General features: G+C 43.4%; 1 long non-coding RNA gene across 2 annotated transcripts in view; it reads right to left on the bottom strand.

Moving 5' to 3' along the window:
* Nucleotides 1-15,814, bottom strand: part of LOC123334811 — a 71,002-nt gene that overhangs the window by 27,293 nt on the left and 27,895 nt on the right. Inside the window, exon 3 of one of the 2 annotated variants that reach the window (XR_006552952.1) lies at nt 10,214-10,855. The exons of the other annotated variant lie outside the window; for it this stretch is intronic. This is a non-coding gene — a long non-coding RNA (uncharacterized LOC123334811). Of the gene's footprint in view, nt 1-10,213; nt 10,856-15,814 lie in introns of those variants that run through there. 2 annotated transcript variants of the gene reach the window in all.

Genomic DNA, 15,814 nt, shown 5'->3' with positions numbered 1-15,814 from the left:
TGGGTAACTGGGAAAAGCAGCTAGGATTCAGGGTGGGAAGATGATCAGTGAGGTTAACTAACGAGATGAGTAAGATTGTGGGGAGGAGCCCATTGACGGGACGGCAGAATCATCTTACTAAATACCCTTATGCGGATCTTCAGCTGGAAGGGGGTGCCCATCCTGTCTTTGTGGTCCCACGGTACTGGACTTCCCCACATCAGTACCTGTTCTCATATTTCAACTCAATGACAACTTCTATATTCTATAAGTCCATTGTCTGTAAGCTCGGGAAAGGCATAAAGGCTGTCACATCAGGGTCATCGAGTTCAGTGAACTTGAGACTTATAAGACCTGAATGAGCTGCTTTCGGGTGACTCTCCTCGCCAGTCTGCCAAGGGGTCCATTTTCCCTGGTAGCTCTCCCATAATAACTTTGCCTGTCTGAATTCACACCACTGACAGGACCCGGCCTTTGACTGAATTGGTTTTGAATCAGGTGCTCAGACTTGGTAGAACTCACAAATCTTTCCTTACTGAACGTCTCACTGAAGATAAGTGTTTTCAAGTTGCCTTCCTTGGAAGGAAAAGGCCGCTCAGAATAGAAACACACCACAAATCGTCTTCGTCCAGAAATATGCTCCCCTCCCCGAATGAAGTCGACTTGCAGAGGGAGTCCCTGGAAAGCGCAGGGCCCAGGGTGGGACGTGGGTGAGGCAGAGGCTATTTTTAGGCGCTGATGTGGCCTCCTGACGGGCATTAGCGTCAGTGGGCGAAGGAGGGCCGGCCCATTGGACTGCGTCCTGCAGCCCACATCCCAGGAGCTGCTGGCTGACGAAGGTTCTTTTCTGCAAGGAAAAACGTACTGTGCAGATGAATAGTGGGTCTGTCTGAGGACTTGCTGGAGGGTGTTGGTGTGTTTCAAAAGCAGTCCTGGCTTGGGGACTGAAGAGCTTCATTCCCAGGCCAGCCTGGGTCTCCTCCCATCACACTCCCCCGTCCTCCCACCTTCCCGGGCCTCCTTTGCTTTCTTTTGTCACCTGTCCTCCTTCCTTCCTCATGCCACCAGACAGCTGCCTTGGCAAGGAGGGAAGGGGCGGGGAGGGGGGAAGAATGCATTAGCCCCTCACCAGGAGGCAGGAGCAGCTGGGCCCACAGTTTTCAGGATCCCTGCCCAGACATGTGGCCAGAAACTGGGTCTTTCAGGACAGGAAGGACTGGATTTACTGCCTTTCACCCTGCTTGAACCCAGCGTGTTCTGGTGCACCTCTCAGATCATGTCCTAGTTTTTGAAATAAAAGGTATGTTGGTATGATGTAGATACAAGGTTAAAAAAAAAAAAACCTGGAATCAGGGGAATTGATTGGAACAAGACTAAATTCATGTCAAGCTATCAAATTTGAGTTTTCCGAGTCCACCCTTCCTTGCCTCAAATAGGCCTCGTCCAACCCCAGAGCCCAGCAGTGAGCTGAGAATGGAGATGGAGACCATCAGCTGGCCTCCCTGTCAGGAAGGCAGAGTTTAGATGATCAGGAGTTCTTTGTGATGCAGGCAGTCCTGAGGACACCTGCACTCCTGACTCGGGGCCCCCTCATGACTCAGAAAAGCAGGTAAGTGTCCTCTTGTCAAAAATGGTAGGCAGCCGGGGGCCTAGCCTAGCCTATAGAAGGCTCGTCTGCAAAATATCTCAGCACATATATGTATGCCTGAATGAGACCCGGTTTGGTTTTTGCAAGTCTGCAAACATTATGGAGTCATGTGTTCATTCGTGAATGGTTCCTTTCACTCAATATTGTTGCTGAGGGTTTTTCCCCCAAGTTAATGCATGAGCTGTCATGCATTCATTTTTTGGTACATATAGCACAGTTTATGCATTCATTTTCTCCTGGGTGGATATTGATGTTGTTTCTAGTTTTTTTCTTTTGTTTTTAGCAAGAGTTCTGCTACAAAGATCCTTGCGCTCCTCTCCTAGAGTTCATGTGGAGGAATTTCTCTAAGGGGTACACAGTGGAATTTCTGCGCCATGCAGCATCTTCAGCTTTTCTAGATACAGTACTTTTTCCCCAAAGTACTGATGTACACATCCACCAGTAGGGCTTTGCTCTCATCCATAGTATTGTCTGAATTATTCATTTCTGCCGGTCTGGTGGCATAAAATCATCATCTCCTCCTTGTTTTAATTTGCAGTCCATGTTTAATCATGAAATTAAGCAATTTTAAAAAATATGTTGTTGTCTGTGTTTGCTTTCCTATAATGTTCCTGCTCTCATATCTTCTGTATTTGTATAGTGTGGTTTAGCTGTTTCTTAGTGATTTTTGTAAGTTTTTTGTATTATATATTCTGGATAATAATCTCTTTTGTTTATATGTGTGACAAATACTTTCTCCCTGTTTGGAGCTTTTATTTTCACTCTTTTTATAGTCCTATAGCAGTTCTTAGGCTTCCAGGTGGCACCAGTGGTAAAGAACCTGCCTGCCAATGCAGCAGACACAAGAGACCTGGGTTCTGTCCGGGGGTCGGGAAGATCTCCTGGAGGAGGGCATGGCAACCCACTGCAGTATTCTTGCCTGGAAAAATCCCATGGACAGAGGAGCCTGGCTGGCTACAGTCCGTGGGGTCGCAAAGAGTCAGACACGACTGAGCACTTGTCAGCAGCAGCAGCACAGCAGTTCTTAAGGAGGTAGAATTTCCAATCTTTTCCTTGCTGCTTTGCACTTTTATGTAACATTTAAAAACTCCTCCCCCCTACCCTGATGTTCGATGTTTTAAAGATTAAAGATGTTCTATGTTTCTTCTAAAAGAGCTTAACATTTTGCCTTATACCTTTGAGCCCTTAATCACTCTAAAATGATTTTTATACATGGAATGATATAGAGTTCCAATATCATTTACTTTCCATATGGATAATTACTGAAGGAAATTGCAACCCACTCCAGTATTCTTGCCTAGGAAATCCCATGAACAGAGGAGCCTGGTGGGCTACAGTTCATGGGGCCACAAGAGTCAGACATGACTTAGCAACTAAACAGCAATGAAATTATTGAATGGTGTTAACACTTCCCCGCTTTTCTGTAATGCCCCTTTTGCCAGATCAAATTTCCAAAATTGCTTAGGTCTGTGTCTGGGCTGTTTTGTTCCAGTGGTCTTTCTGTCTCTCCCTGAACTAACACCTCACTGTCTTCATTATTATTTTATAATGAAGCTTGACACCTAAGAAGACAAATCCCTTCACTCTGTTCTTTTCCCTTCTAGACAGTGTTGGCTAGTCTCAGACTTTTGCCCTGCCACATAAAAGTCAGAGCCAGCTTGCCAACTTCCATGAAAAACTATGTTGGTATTTTTATTGGAAATGCTTTAAATCTCAAGTTCAAATTTGGAAAAATGCACATACTTTCCTTACATTTGTATTGCTATTATAAATGATAGCTTTATCAAATTAACATTTCCAAATGTTAACTGGTGTATAAAAATGCAATTGCCTTGTTTACACTGTGTTTATAATTGGCAACCTTGCCAACTTTTATTATTCCAACACACGGTCTATGAATCTGTGCAAACACTCACATCATCTGTCAGTAATGACAGTGTGGTTTCTTCCTTTCTAATCCTTTACCTTATAAATCTTTCTTTTTCCCCTACTGTACTGGCTAGGAAGTGGTAAAAGCAGAGATTCTTGCTCATTCCTGCTTGCTAAAGGATCTGCTTTTTCAATTCCATCATTAAGTATGATATTTGCTGTAAGGTTAGTTTTTTTTTTTTCTTTGTACACTGATGTTCTTTATCCAGTTCAAAAAATTCCATTCTATTCCTGATATGTTGACTCTTTATCCTAAGTTGATGTTGGATTATATCAAACAGTTTTCTGCTTCTACTGAGAGAATTTTTGTGAAAATTCATGTGAATTTTTTCACTGGATCTGTGAACAAGGTAAGTTATATCAGTCTATTTCAAATGTTGAACCAGTCTCAGATTTCTGGGTTAAGCCTTTATTCCAATTTAGTTATGAATTGTTGCCTTATATATTATTCATTCAGTTTGCTAATATTTTGTTTAGGATATTTTTATCTGTGTTCACTGAGTAAAATCAGCCTACAGTTTTCCTTTCTTGTATTGTCCTCATCTGCTTTTGGTTTGAAGATTTTTTTATAGCTACATAAATTGAGCTGGGGAGTGTTCTTTCTTTTTCTATTCTAAGAGTTTGTGTAGTATTTTAATAATCTATTTCTTTAAGTCTAGAGAAACCTACCTATAAAAGAAGGGCTGGCATTTCCTAATGGGAAGATTCCCTTTTACCAATTCAATTTATTTGATTCAGTGAGTATAGAGCTATTTCATTTTTCTATCACTTTAAAGTCAGTTTCAATAGGTTATATATTCCTACTACTTTTGATATAAATTTGTTCATAACAGTCTCTTACTGTCTTCAATCTCTGCTGTATCTGCTACACATTCCCTTTCCTATTCCTCATATCTGTTTCTATCTTTTTGCTTTGTCTCATCAACCTTTTGGAAGTTTGTGAATTTAGTCATATCAAAAAACAAACTCTTTGTATTGATCATCATTTTATTCTCTATTTTACTCTATATTTGTTTTACTACTTCATTAATTTCTTCTCATATCTTTGTTGCTTTCTTTATTCAACTTTCTTTGAACTATTTAATGTTCTTTTACTAATTGCTTAAATTGAAGGCTCAATTTCTTGATTTTTAGCCATTCTTATTTTGTAACATAAGCATTTAAAGCTATAAATTTCCCTCCAAATACCTTCTTACCTGCATTAACAAATTAAGATACGTAATACTGTCATTAGTTACAAGTCAACGTGTGTACTTCATTTTTCACAAAGCAGCATATAGTTCAATGATTTTTCTACCAAACAAACACTCAAGTAACCAGCAATTAGGTCAAAACATAGAATATTACTTGTACTCCCTGAAAACCCAAGTGTTGGTTCCCAGACACAGCACTATCCCACCTGACCTAGGCTAACCATTATCGTGACTTTTATGGTTATCTTTTTTCCCTAGTTTTAACTCCAAGGTGTTTGCCCCTAAACACAACAGTTTTGTTTTGTCAAACTGTTTGGTTTTTGTTTGTTTTAGTTTGTTTAGGATGGCTTCAGAGACCACATTCTTTTGAATTTGGTTTCTTTGAGTCAACATTAGGCTTGTGAAATGCACCCACTCATTGCTTATAACTGGAGTTTGTTATAATTGCTATACGTCTCCATTGTATACATACAACATGACTAATTATCATTCTACTGTTAATGAACATCTGAGTTATTGCCAGTTTGGGGCCACTATGAATAATGTTGCTATGAATAGCTTTGAAAGTCCCTGAATGAATACATGTCTGTATTTCTGTTAATTATACACTATCAGTAGAATTACAAACTCAAAGGGGGTGAAGAGCTTCAACAAGAGTAAATAATTACAGTTGTTTCCTAAAAGTGTCATACCCAATTACACTCCCACCAGTGGTGTAACAACTGGTCTATAATAATATAAATAATGGGAAGAGGTAATATTTAAGAGATATTAATAGAATTTTTCAAAGAATTGATGAAAACCACAAATCCTGAGAATTAGGAAGCCCTATGAATTTCAAGAGATGTACATTTTAAAAATCCACTTTGAGATTTTTTTTTTAAGTCAAAGAATACTGAATGAAAAAAAGAAGAAGATCTTAAAAGCAACCAGAGAGAAAATAAAAATTACCTATGACAGAATAACTATTAGATTTATTTGACTTCTTAATAGCAACAAGTGAACCCAGAAGACAGTAGAATATCTTCAAAGACCTAAGAGAGAGTCTTAGAATGTCAACTTAGATTGTATATCCAGCGGTAGTTCCTTTCAGGAACAAAAATGAAATAAATGTATTTCAAACCAAAAAAGACTGAAAAAGTATACCAACAGCAGACTCTCACTAAAGCAAAAGACCAGATCACTGGTAAATTGTTGTGGAAGTCATTAAAAAAACAGGAAATTCAAAGGAACCAAAATAGAAGCTATTGTAGATAACTTTGAAGTATCAACTCAATCCTCCTCCCCTTTATTCTGAAAACTGAAAAAAATATAATGTTCAAAAAGTTAACAACATGCCTCTCATACAAATACAAAAAAATAAACATATGTCAAGATGTGTCCAATTTGTTAACAGGTTAGTGAAACTAGTTCAAAGGAAAAGTCATTAAATACACAGTCATTAAAGAAAGAAAATATTGGAATAAGATTACTAGGTTAGGTACAAAACTAGTTAACATGATTATGAGCAATAAAAGTCATAATCTTTGGTTATAATCTCTACGAGATAAAATTAACTGAATATCTACTAGACAAACATTTATCTAAAACTTACCATGTAACTGCAGAATCTGGGTCCTTCATCAGTAGTAGAAACTGAGTCATATAAATATACATTCCTCAAGATAATTAAAGAACCCTAAGGTGGTTAAGCAAGACTCCAATATGACATTAAAAGAACAAATTGTCTTTCTTTTGCTTTTATTTCCAAATGTGAGATAATTATTCTTAACAGAATAAATCCCCACCTTAGTTAGAGAGTTTGGGATGGGCATGTACACACCACTATATTTAAAATGGATAATCAGCAAGGACCTACTATATAGCACTATAGTTAAAATATAGCCATTTTGTGGCAGCCATATTTGTCATTCTTATGCCAAAGAAGTATAAGCTGGTCTACAGGCACAAAGAAGCATGAATCAGTCTTGAGAAAGAAGCAAAGAGTCCAGCTGGCCACAAGTGTGAGAGAGAAAAGTGAGAATGAAATATCTCCTGGCTCTTGATGGCTTTGCACCCACTTCCTAGTCCCAGGCCTTCATGAAGCTCAAGCTATTGTGTTGGCCTTGGATTCTTGAGATATTCCAATATTCATCCAATAAATTCCCTTTTGTGCTTAAAGTGAGTTTAGGGAGCTTAAAAATACAAGCAAAAACAAAAGAGTAACCCATAATTTGAAAACCCAGAGAATCAAGACAGAGAGCAATAAAAGACTTTGTCTAAGCAGGGCAGATCCACAGATCCTGGTGCAAGACTCCCTTCTTATGTCAAAAGACATCAGTTCTTACATGTTTCTTGTTAGCCCAGTGTAAGGTTCTCTGCTATGCGGCTAAGTACCACACAGCAGACAATTAGTTAGGACTTATCATGAGCCAAGAGCTGCACTGGGCTAAGCCCGTGAACATACTTGCATGACGTATGTGGCCGATCAAGGAGGACTGTCACATCTCTGTACTTCCCAGCGCCTTGCCAGCCAGAGAGCTTACAGCTGAAATCTCACAGTCTGTGGCATGTCCTCTCTTGTCTACATTCATATGAAGAAAAGCACAAGAAAATCTCCGTAGCTCTTTGGTTTATCAGGTTAACTCAGGGGGTGCAATTATGAAATTAAAATACCAATATCTCCAGTAGGAATTTTCACTTTTATATTGGATTTTTTTTTTATATGTTCAAGCATTCAAGCTAATACTAGATACTAAGACCTCTCTAGAAAGATGCAAAGAAAAAGGAGAGAGTCACAGGGACCAGAGAAGGCAGGGCAGTGATGAATGAATGGGAAGGTAGCTCAGTGGGATAGGCCCCTGTGAGAGAGGGAAAGTGGGGCTGAAATGGCATAAATTGAATCTGTTAATCTATGACAAACATGGGAAAACCAGACACTACTAATTGCTTGCTCTGTGTAAATCTTTATAAGTTTACCCTGGTGCGTGTGATAGCAAATAAGAACCTAGAGAGGGGCTTTTATGAAAAAGCTTTTCTGAATACATGAAATAACAAAAGGTCCAGTTCTCCACCTCAGCTCTTTTGTGCAATCACATCAAATAGAAACTCAGCAGGCCCGAGGGCCACTGCTGCTTCTAATTAAGGCCTCAAGGTAAGGCAGCGCTTTAGGGGATATCTTCCCAGCAAAACAGAAATTCCACCTCTGTCTCTAGCAGTAGAAGGCTGTGTTTGTTCTCAGCTTGCATTAAAAGTGGCAGGCTGCACCTGCCTTCCAGACACCCTGCAAGCAAGCTTATTCTAACGCTGATGCTCTTGTTAAAACAACTCAAAGCCCGGGTAACAGATGTTAGATAGAGGAGGAATGAGAAGCAAAGCATTTTTCCTTTTTCTGTGTATTTTTTGTGTGTCTGTGTGTGCTGGGGAGGGGTTTTATACGTGAAAGAATTACTATTGCCTTCCTTTGCAAAATTGATATGCCATCTTGTCATAGAGGTGTCAACACTGAAATCCTGGGTGCTGGTGGAAGGACTTATTTCGGTCACCAGTCTCGAGGAGAGGGGTTCTCAAACGTCAGTGATCATTAGAACCACCAGAAGAGCTTATTCAACCACAGGTCAGCAGCCTTACCCTCAGAGTTGTTTTTTTTTTTTTTAACTTTTTATTTTATTTTGGAATATAGCTGATTAACCATGTTGTGAAAGTTTCAGGTGGACAGCAGAGCAGCTCAGCCATGCATATACATGTATCCATTCTCCCTCAAACTCGCCTCCCATCCAGGCTGCCACATAACACTGAGCAGAGTTCCCTGTCCTATACAGTAGGTCCTTGTTGGTTATCTATTTTAAATACAGCAGCGTGTACATGTCCATCCCAAACTTCCTAACTATCTCTTGCCCCCCTCCCCTTTCTCCCCAGACTCCTCCCCAAGTAATCTTAAATTCATTCTCTAAGTCTGTGAGTCTGTTACCCTGAGAGTTTTTTATTCTGTAGGTCTGGGGTGGTATCCATGAATTAGCATTTCTAACAATTTCCAAGGTAAGGCTGATGTTGCCAGTTCAGGAACCTCAGCTTGAGAATCACTGTTCTAGGAGGGCAAAGAGAAAGCGAAAAAGTGAACAATCATTGGCTATGGCAGTGCAGACCGGACTGATTGGTTTTTTGAGACACAGGTGGTAGACAAAGAGGAGACAGCTGTGTTTGGATCTAAGCCGGTCTGTGAAAGGGCAGGCTGACAGCAGGCAGAAGAGAGTTTTGAAATGATCACCAAGTGTGGAACAGCTCGTCCTGACAAGAGGATACTGAGCCAGAGAGCGGGATACACGTTTGTTGCAGGAGGGGGCGGGGGTCTCCTTAACCCCTGCCCCAGCTTCCTAGGCTTCTATCAGGCCGTAGGTGGGGTCTAGCTCTTCTTTTCTCTCTTAGAGAGTGTGGGTGCCTAGGCTCCCCAGGCCCACCCCTCCCCCACTTCCCCGTATATTGCCACCACTCTTGAACCTTGTAGGAAAACTGGGCTGGTGAGAAAGGATCCTCCTTAGTTTGGCTCCTAGTGATGGACGGCTGAGAAAGCATCTGGGTTTTGCTGTTTTGGCCTGAGCCACAGGGCACCGTCTGCCTCCAAACTCATGCCCTGCCAAAAGTCCCTCACAGTCAGTCCGGCCCGAGGTGGTCCTTTTGTCAATAGTAGGGGGGTGAGGAAGGGGTCCTGTCTTACAAGGGATGTTAAATGAATTAAACAAGGAGGCTGTTAGATTGAGGAGGCCCTAATGCAGGGAGTAGCCTACTTAAGCAAACCAAAGTCTAACCTGTAAATACCTGAAAGTCAAGACGCTGCTAAGTCCCTTCAGTCGTGTCCGACTCTGTGCGACCCCAGAGACGGCAGCCCACCAGGCTCCCCTGTCCCTGGGATTCTCCAGGCAGGAACACTGGAGTGCGTTGCCATTTCCTTCTCCAATGCATGAAAGTGAAAAGTGAAAGGGAAGTAGCTCAGTCGTGTCCGACTCCTAGCGACCCCATGGACTGCAGCCCACCAGGCTCCTCTGTCCATGGGATTTTCCAGGCAAGAGTACTGGAATGGGGTGCCATTGCCGTCTCCGGTCAAGACGCTGCTGCTGCTGCTGCTAAGTCGCGTCAGTCGTGTCCAAGCCTGTGCGACCCCATAGACAGCAGCGCACCAAGCTCCCCCGTCCCTGGGATTCTCCAGGCAAGAACACTGGAGTGGGTTGCCATTTCCTTCTCCAATGCATGAAAGTGGAAAGTGAAAGTGAAGTCGCTCAGTCGTGTCCGACTCTTCGCGACCCCATGGACTGCAGCCTACCAGGCTCCTGCGTCCATCGGATTTCCCAGGCAAGAGTACTGGAGTGGGGTGCCATTGCCTTCTCCAGGTCAAGACGCTAAGGGCCACCATTCACAAACAGCTAACCAGGCTTCACGCTACAGCCAATTGGCCAACCAGGCTTCACGTTACAGCCAATCAGCCAAGGCTTCACACTATAGCCAATGGCCAACCAGGCTTCAAGTTACAGCCAATCGGCCAACCAGACTTCACGTTACAGCCAATCAAATAGTTTCCTTACTTTTCTTCCTCACTTTCTCTCTCTCTCTGTCCTCAGCTCTTGCAGGTCAGAGGGCTCCTAACCACTTCCAGTTTGGTGCTGCTTGATTCCAGTCGATTTTTATTCAAATAAACTCTTAAGAGTGTTAATGTGCCTCAGTTTGTCTTTGAACATGGGAAACAGAAATACAGCATTCATTTTCCCACATGGCTTCCCTTCCTCGCTTTCTTCCTCCCCCCACTCACCACTTTGCATCAGTCCTCAGTGAGAAAGCACGGGGCTGTACTAAGGAAACAGCCTCGGCCCCTTGTCTCAACGATGAGGCAGGAGTATGAGTGAGTCACAGCATAGCTGCCTATGTAATTTTCAGGCCCAGTGTAAAATGAAAATGCAGATCCTCTTTTTCAAAAGTATTAAGAATTTCAAGATGACGCCAGCAGAGCGTTAAACCAAGCTTGAGGTTCCTCTGTGTACCGGACCTGGTCGTGAATCGTCTGTGGAAGCCTCAGCATGCAGGTAACAAGCTCCAAGCTTTCCCTGCTGCCCCCCCACTGGGCTGGAGGGAGCCTCTCCTGTGGAAGGAATGGGAAGGGAAGTGAAGTCAAACAGGAAGCACAGTCCCTGTGACCTCTGAGACTTTCCGGGACCCTGGGAAGGCAGACACCAACTGCTAAAGGATAGATTATTGGAACAACTTCCCATGGCCAACACAATGTGGCTGACCATCTATATATCTGACTCTGCTTGCTGGCATTTTTCCAGCAAGGTTATCCAGGAAAGGTAAACACAGGAAACCCCTCGCTTTCAAGGGCAGGAAAGCAAAACTTAAACTAGGAGGCCCAGGCACTTTCTGTAGGATCACGGGGCATTTTTGACATCAGTTTCTGGACTCCTCTTCCAGTACTCAGAATTTTCATGTGCACATCAGACAGCTTAAGTACCTGATCTCTAGTCTCTCCCAGTCCTATGAATATGTGCCCAGCCCTCTTTATAACAAGTTCCAAGTATCTAGCAGAGATAACAAACTACCCTAAACCTTGGTGACTTAAAACAACCACTCTGTTACTATCTCACAATTCTGTGGGCTAGAAATTCAGAGAGGGCTCAACCATTTAAGTTTTCTGTTCCACATGGTATCAATAAAGGACCCAAGGTGGCTACACTCACATGTCTTCATAGGGATGGCTAGAAAGCTGAGCCCAACTGGGACTGTCCTCTGGAGCACCCATATGTGGCCTTTCAAGCCTGGGGAACTCAAGGTAGTGAATTTTTAGATGGCAGTTCCCATGAGCTTCCAGAGCTCAGGGCTCCCAGAAGAGCATTCCAAGGTGCCCAGAAGGGAGTTTCAAGTCTAACCATGGAATTCCCAGAATGTCACTTCCACTGTGTTCTGTAGGTCAAGAAAATCGCCAAGGTAAGTTCAGATCCAGGTAGAGGAGAATTGGGCTCCACGTTTCAGTGAAGAAGTAGCAAAGGATCTGTGGCCATTATTGATCCATTGTGGATGCTGATCATACAAGAAAGAAAATAGGAAACTCCAATCAGTATCCCCGAGGTCAGAGAGAAAAGTCTAAGTTCAACAATGAAATATTAGTCCTGAGCTGTGCTCAGTTGTGTCTGACTCTTTGCTACCCCATGGACTGTAGCCTGGCAGGCCTCTCTGTCCATGGGATTTTCCAGGCAAGAATACTGGATTGGGTTGCCATTTCCTCCTCCCAGAGTTCCTCCCAACTCAGGGATTGAACCCACGTCTCTTGAGTCTCCTGCATTGGCAGACAGATTCTTTACCACTGAGCCACCTGGGAAGCCCAAAATGTTAGGGAATGTACATTTTATCTTTTAAATTACAGTGCTTAAGTTACAATGCTTAGGTCCTATTTTTACATTGATTTGTCAACATTTTTATTTTGACTAATTGTATGGAATAAGAATCTCTACTGTAAGTTTCTAGAAATTCAAGAACTTAGCTCCATGACAATTTCTTATTTGTCCTTCAGGATTGAAAGCACAAAGCACAGGGTGTGCTTGCTAACTTAGTGCAAAAACAAGCAAACAAAAAAAACAGGCACCCATTATTTTTGCCCTGGAGCCTCCTGCTACAGCCTCCACAGTTAATATTGTGGGGCACCAGTCCCTAGAGCTAAGTTGCCTTGGTTGTCGGCCATCTGCTTGTCTTCTCTCCACCTTATCCTGGCAGAACCTGCCATTTTCCAGAGCACTCTTCAGCCCCATTCCTCTCAACCACAGAGACCCTTTCTCTGACTGCTTCTAACTTCAGCTGGGTAACGTGCCTCACTCCAGAATTCCAAGGAAAGCCAACATTTTCCTGAGATTTTGAAATAGCTACCATCTACCAACCCCTCCATGAAATTAAAAGACACTTGCTCCTTGGAAGAAAAGTTATGACCAACCTAGAGAGCATACTAAAAAGCAGAGACATTAGTTTGCCGACAAAGGTCCATCTAGTCAAAGCTTTGGTTTTTCCAATAGTCATGTATGGATGTGAGAGTTGGACCATAAAGAAAGTTGAGTGCCAAAGAATTGACGCTTTTGAACTGTGGTGTTGGAAAAGACTCTTGAGAGTCCCTTGGATAGCAAGAAGATCCAACCAGTCCATCCTAAAGGAAATCAATCCTGAATATTCATTGGAAGGACTGATGCTGAAGCTGAAACACGAATACTTTGGCCACCTAATGGGAAGAACTGACTCATTGGAAAAGACCCTGAATCTGTGAATGGTTGAAGGCAGGAGGAGAAGGGGACTACAGAGGATGAGATGATTGGATGGCATCACCGACTCAGTGGACATGAGTTTGAGTAAACTCTGGGAGTTGGTGATGGACAGGGAGGCCTGGCGTGCTGCAGCCCATGGGGTCGCAAAGAGTCAGACACGACTGAGCGACTGAACTGAACTGAACTGAACCAACCCCTCTGGGCTTTCCCAGTGGCAAGTGGTAAAAAAAAATCCATCTGCAATGCAGGAGATGCAGGTTCCATGCCTCCCTGGGTCAGAAAAATCCCCTGGAGGAGAGCAGGGTAACCCATGCCAGCATTCTTGCCTGCAGAATCCCATGGACAGAGGAGCCTGGTGGGCTACAATCCATAGTGTCACAAAGAGTCAGACACAACTGAAGCGACTGAGCACGCATGCATACCAACCCTTCTCCTGAAGACGTTACTGGTCGGGCCCCTGACAGTCTGGCTAATGATCTCACCCCAGAGGCCATCCCACCCTCAGCTCCTGCCGACCCCATCAATGGCCCATCACACCCTGCACGCCTCAGAATCCTCTCACCCTCTGTTGCCCTGGTAACCATCTCTGGGCTTCCTCACCCCTTTCCCCATGCCTAGAGTGCCTTCTCCAATAGTCTTTGACAAAATTGTACCTCCACTTTCCGACTATCCTTCCCCATTAAGCCTTTTCCAATTAGCCTCGTGACTACCCTTGCCTCACTTTAAACCCCAACACTCCTGCCTGTGCTCCACGCCACCTCTCTCCCTATGGCCTGTGTATCCCATGAAGGCTGTTTCTGACTTGTCACATGTGTCTTGTCATTTCCCTCCAAAATGCAAACACTCTGAGACCAGAGACCATGGTTTGTGTGTGTGTGTGTGTGTATGTAGTTTTTATTATCATTATTATTATTATGCAGTACGGAGAATAGGATTGGGCTTCACAATATATGATCTAAGGATGCACATCGAAATTAAAATGTCTAAAAAATGTTTTATAAATTGTGCCAAACATGTTATTCAATTCACACATTTAATTCTCATCTATCCCACTCATTAATTCTTCCTCTCAGGTTAATTCCACCAGAAGGAAAGAATTTGGACGCCCACACAGTTTATTAGAATGGGATTTGGCATCTGGGACAAGTTCTCGAGGCTCAGCACGTCAGATAAAGACATGAACATTGTCAAATGGGTCAGTGGCAGTGGTTTCCTGACATGTGAGCTGCAGTTGCATTAGGAAGAATGGAGAAGGAAACAAAAACGCCTGAGCCATGGGAACCAGGCATTTGTGAGCCCCAAGAAGTCTGTTTCCTGTTCTGGAGGAGAGGAGCCGTCCTGTGGAGGAGTTGTGAAGGAGGAAGTTGTGGAAGTGAGGAGTAGACCTCCAATCCCACACCCTCACAAAGGTCAGACTTTAATTATTTTATTATATCTTTTACAAAAACTGGAACCAGACAGAATGAGAACAAGCCACAGAAACTCAATCTTGGCTCCTCTCAGGCAACTGAGCCCCAAACCACAACCCTAAAGTCTATTTGCTACTGAACAGGAGATTCAAGGACCAAAAAGCACTGGCACATCGAGTGGGCTCATTGGCTCAGTTGCCGAGTTGGAGACTTGGGGACATTTGCCAACAGCTTGCTCCGGAACACTCTGTCCCTGCCCAAATCAACTGCAGTAATTAGCTTTGGTCATTAGTTTCAAGTAAATAATCTCCTTGTCACAGCTGGGATCCTTTATCAGAACGGCGGACACGAGGGTTTGCAGAAGCAAATGATTTTTCTTCCCCTCTGAATTCCCCGGAACACTAAATCATGACCCAGAGATCTGAATAAGGCATAGAAACTCCCAAAGATGCCTAAAATTCTGAGGAATAGCTCTGCCTAAAAGGCGGAATCATCGGGTATTAACAACAAATGTAAAACAACAACAAAACTTTTGAAATGGTTATTAATCTTTTCTTCCACTCAAAGCTCAAGTTCAGATCAACAAACATGCAGAAGTATGTGCTACATGCCAGGAAATGTACTTGCTACATGCCAGGCTCCCAAGGAGCCTAGGAGGAGACTGACAAGGAAACTGGTAATAAATGCACTGGTGATGTACTCTGATAGCAGAACGCAGAGAGGGAGGGCGCCTTAACCCCACCTGCTTCTTCAGGGAAGACTTCCTAGACATGTGACTCCAACACTGATTTAAGAAGGGAAGTAGCCATCAGGAGCACTTCTGCAAGACTCACATAGGAGGGAGGCATGGGGTTGATTCTGAGCCTTCTGAAACAACTGGCAAAACACATGTTCTCAACCTTTTATGCCTTGGTATCCCATCATTATGGGGCTTCCCAGATGGCTTAGTGGGTTTAAAAAAACCCGCTGTCAATGCAAGAGACATAAGAGACTCAGGTTCGATCTCTGGATCAGGAAGATCCCCTGGAGGAGGGCATGGCAACCCATTCCAGTATTCCTGCCTGGAGAATCCCATGGACCGAGGAGCCTGGTGGTCTACAGTCCATGGGGTTGCAGAGTCAGACACGACTGAAATGACTTAGCAAGCACACATGCATGCATCCCATCATTATGCCCATTTCAGAGAAGGAGGAAGTGAAAAGAGAGACTTCAGCTCTGTCCTTGGATTGCCTGTGGGGATGGAGTTAGAGGCACAGTGCTGGTTGGACCCCCACCAGCCTCAGGAGTGCCCATGGTGGCAGAATGGCTGGTCCCTGAAACTTTAAGGTCTGTCCCCACCCCCAAGCACTGCCAGGGGCATCTGCTGCACCCTTAGTGCCAGGGTTATGG

This window comes from Bubalus bubalis, chromosome 8 (assembly GCF_019923935.1).
Source record: "Bubalus bubalis isolate 160015118507 breed Murrah chromosome 8, NDDB_SH_1, whole genome shotgun sequence".
NCBI classification, from domain to species: Eukaryota; Metazoa; Chordata; class Mammalia; order Artiodactyla; family Bovidae; genus Bubalus; species Bubalus bubalis.
The sequence above is the reverse complement of the archived record's forward strand: the minus strand, read 5'-3'. Positions and strand labels throughout refer to the sequence as shown.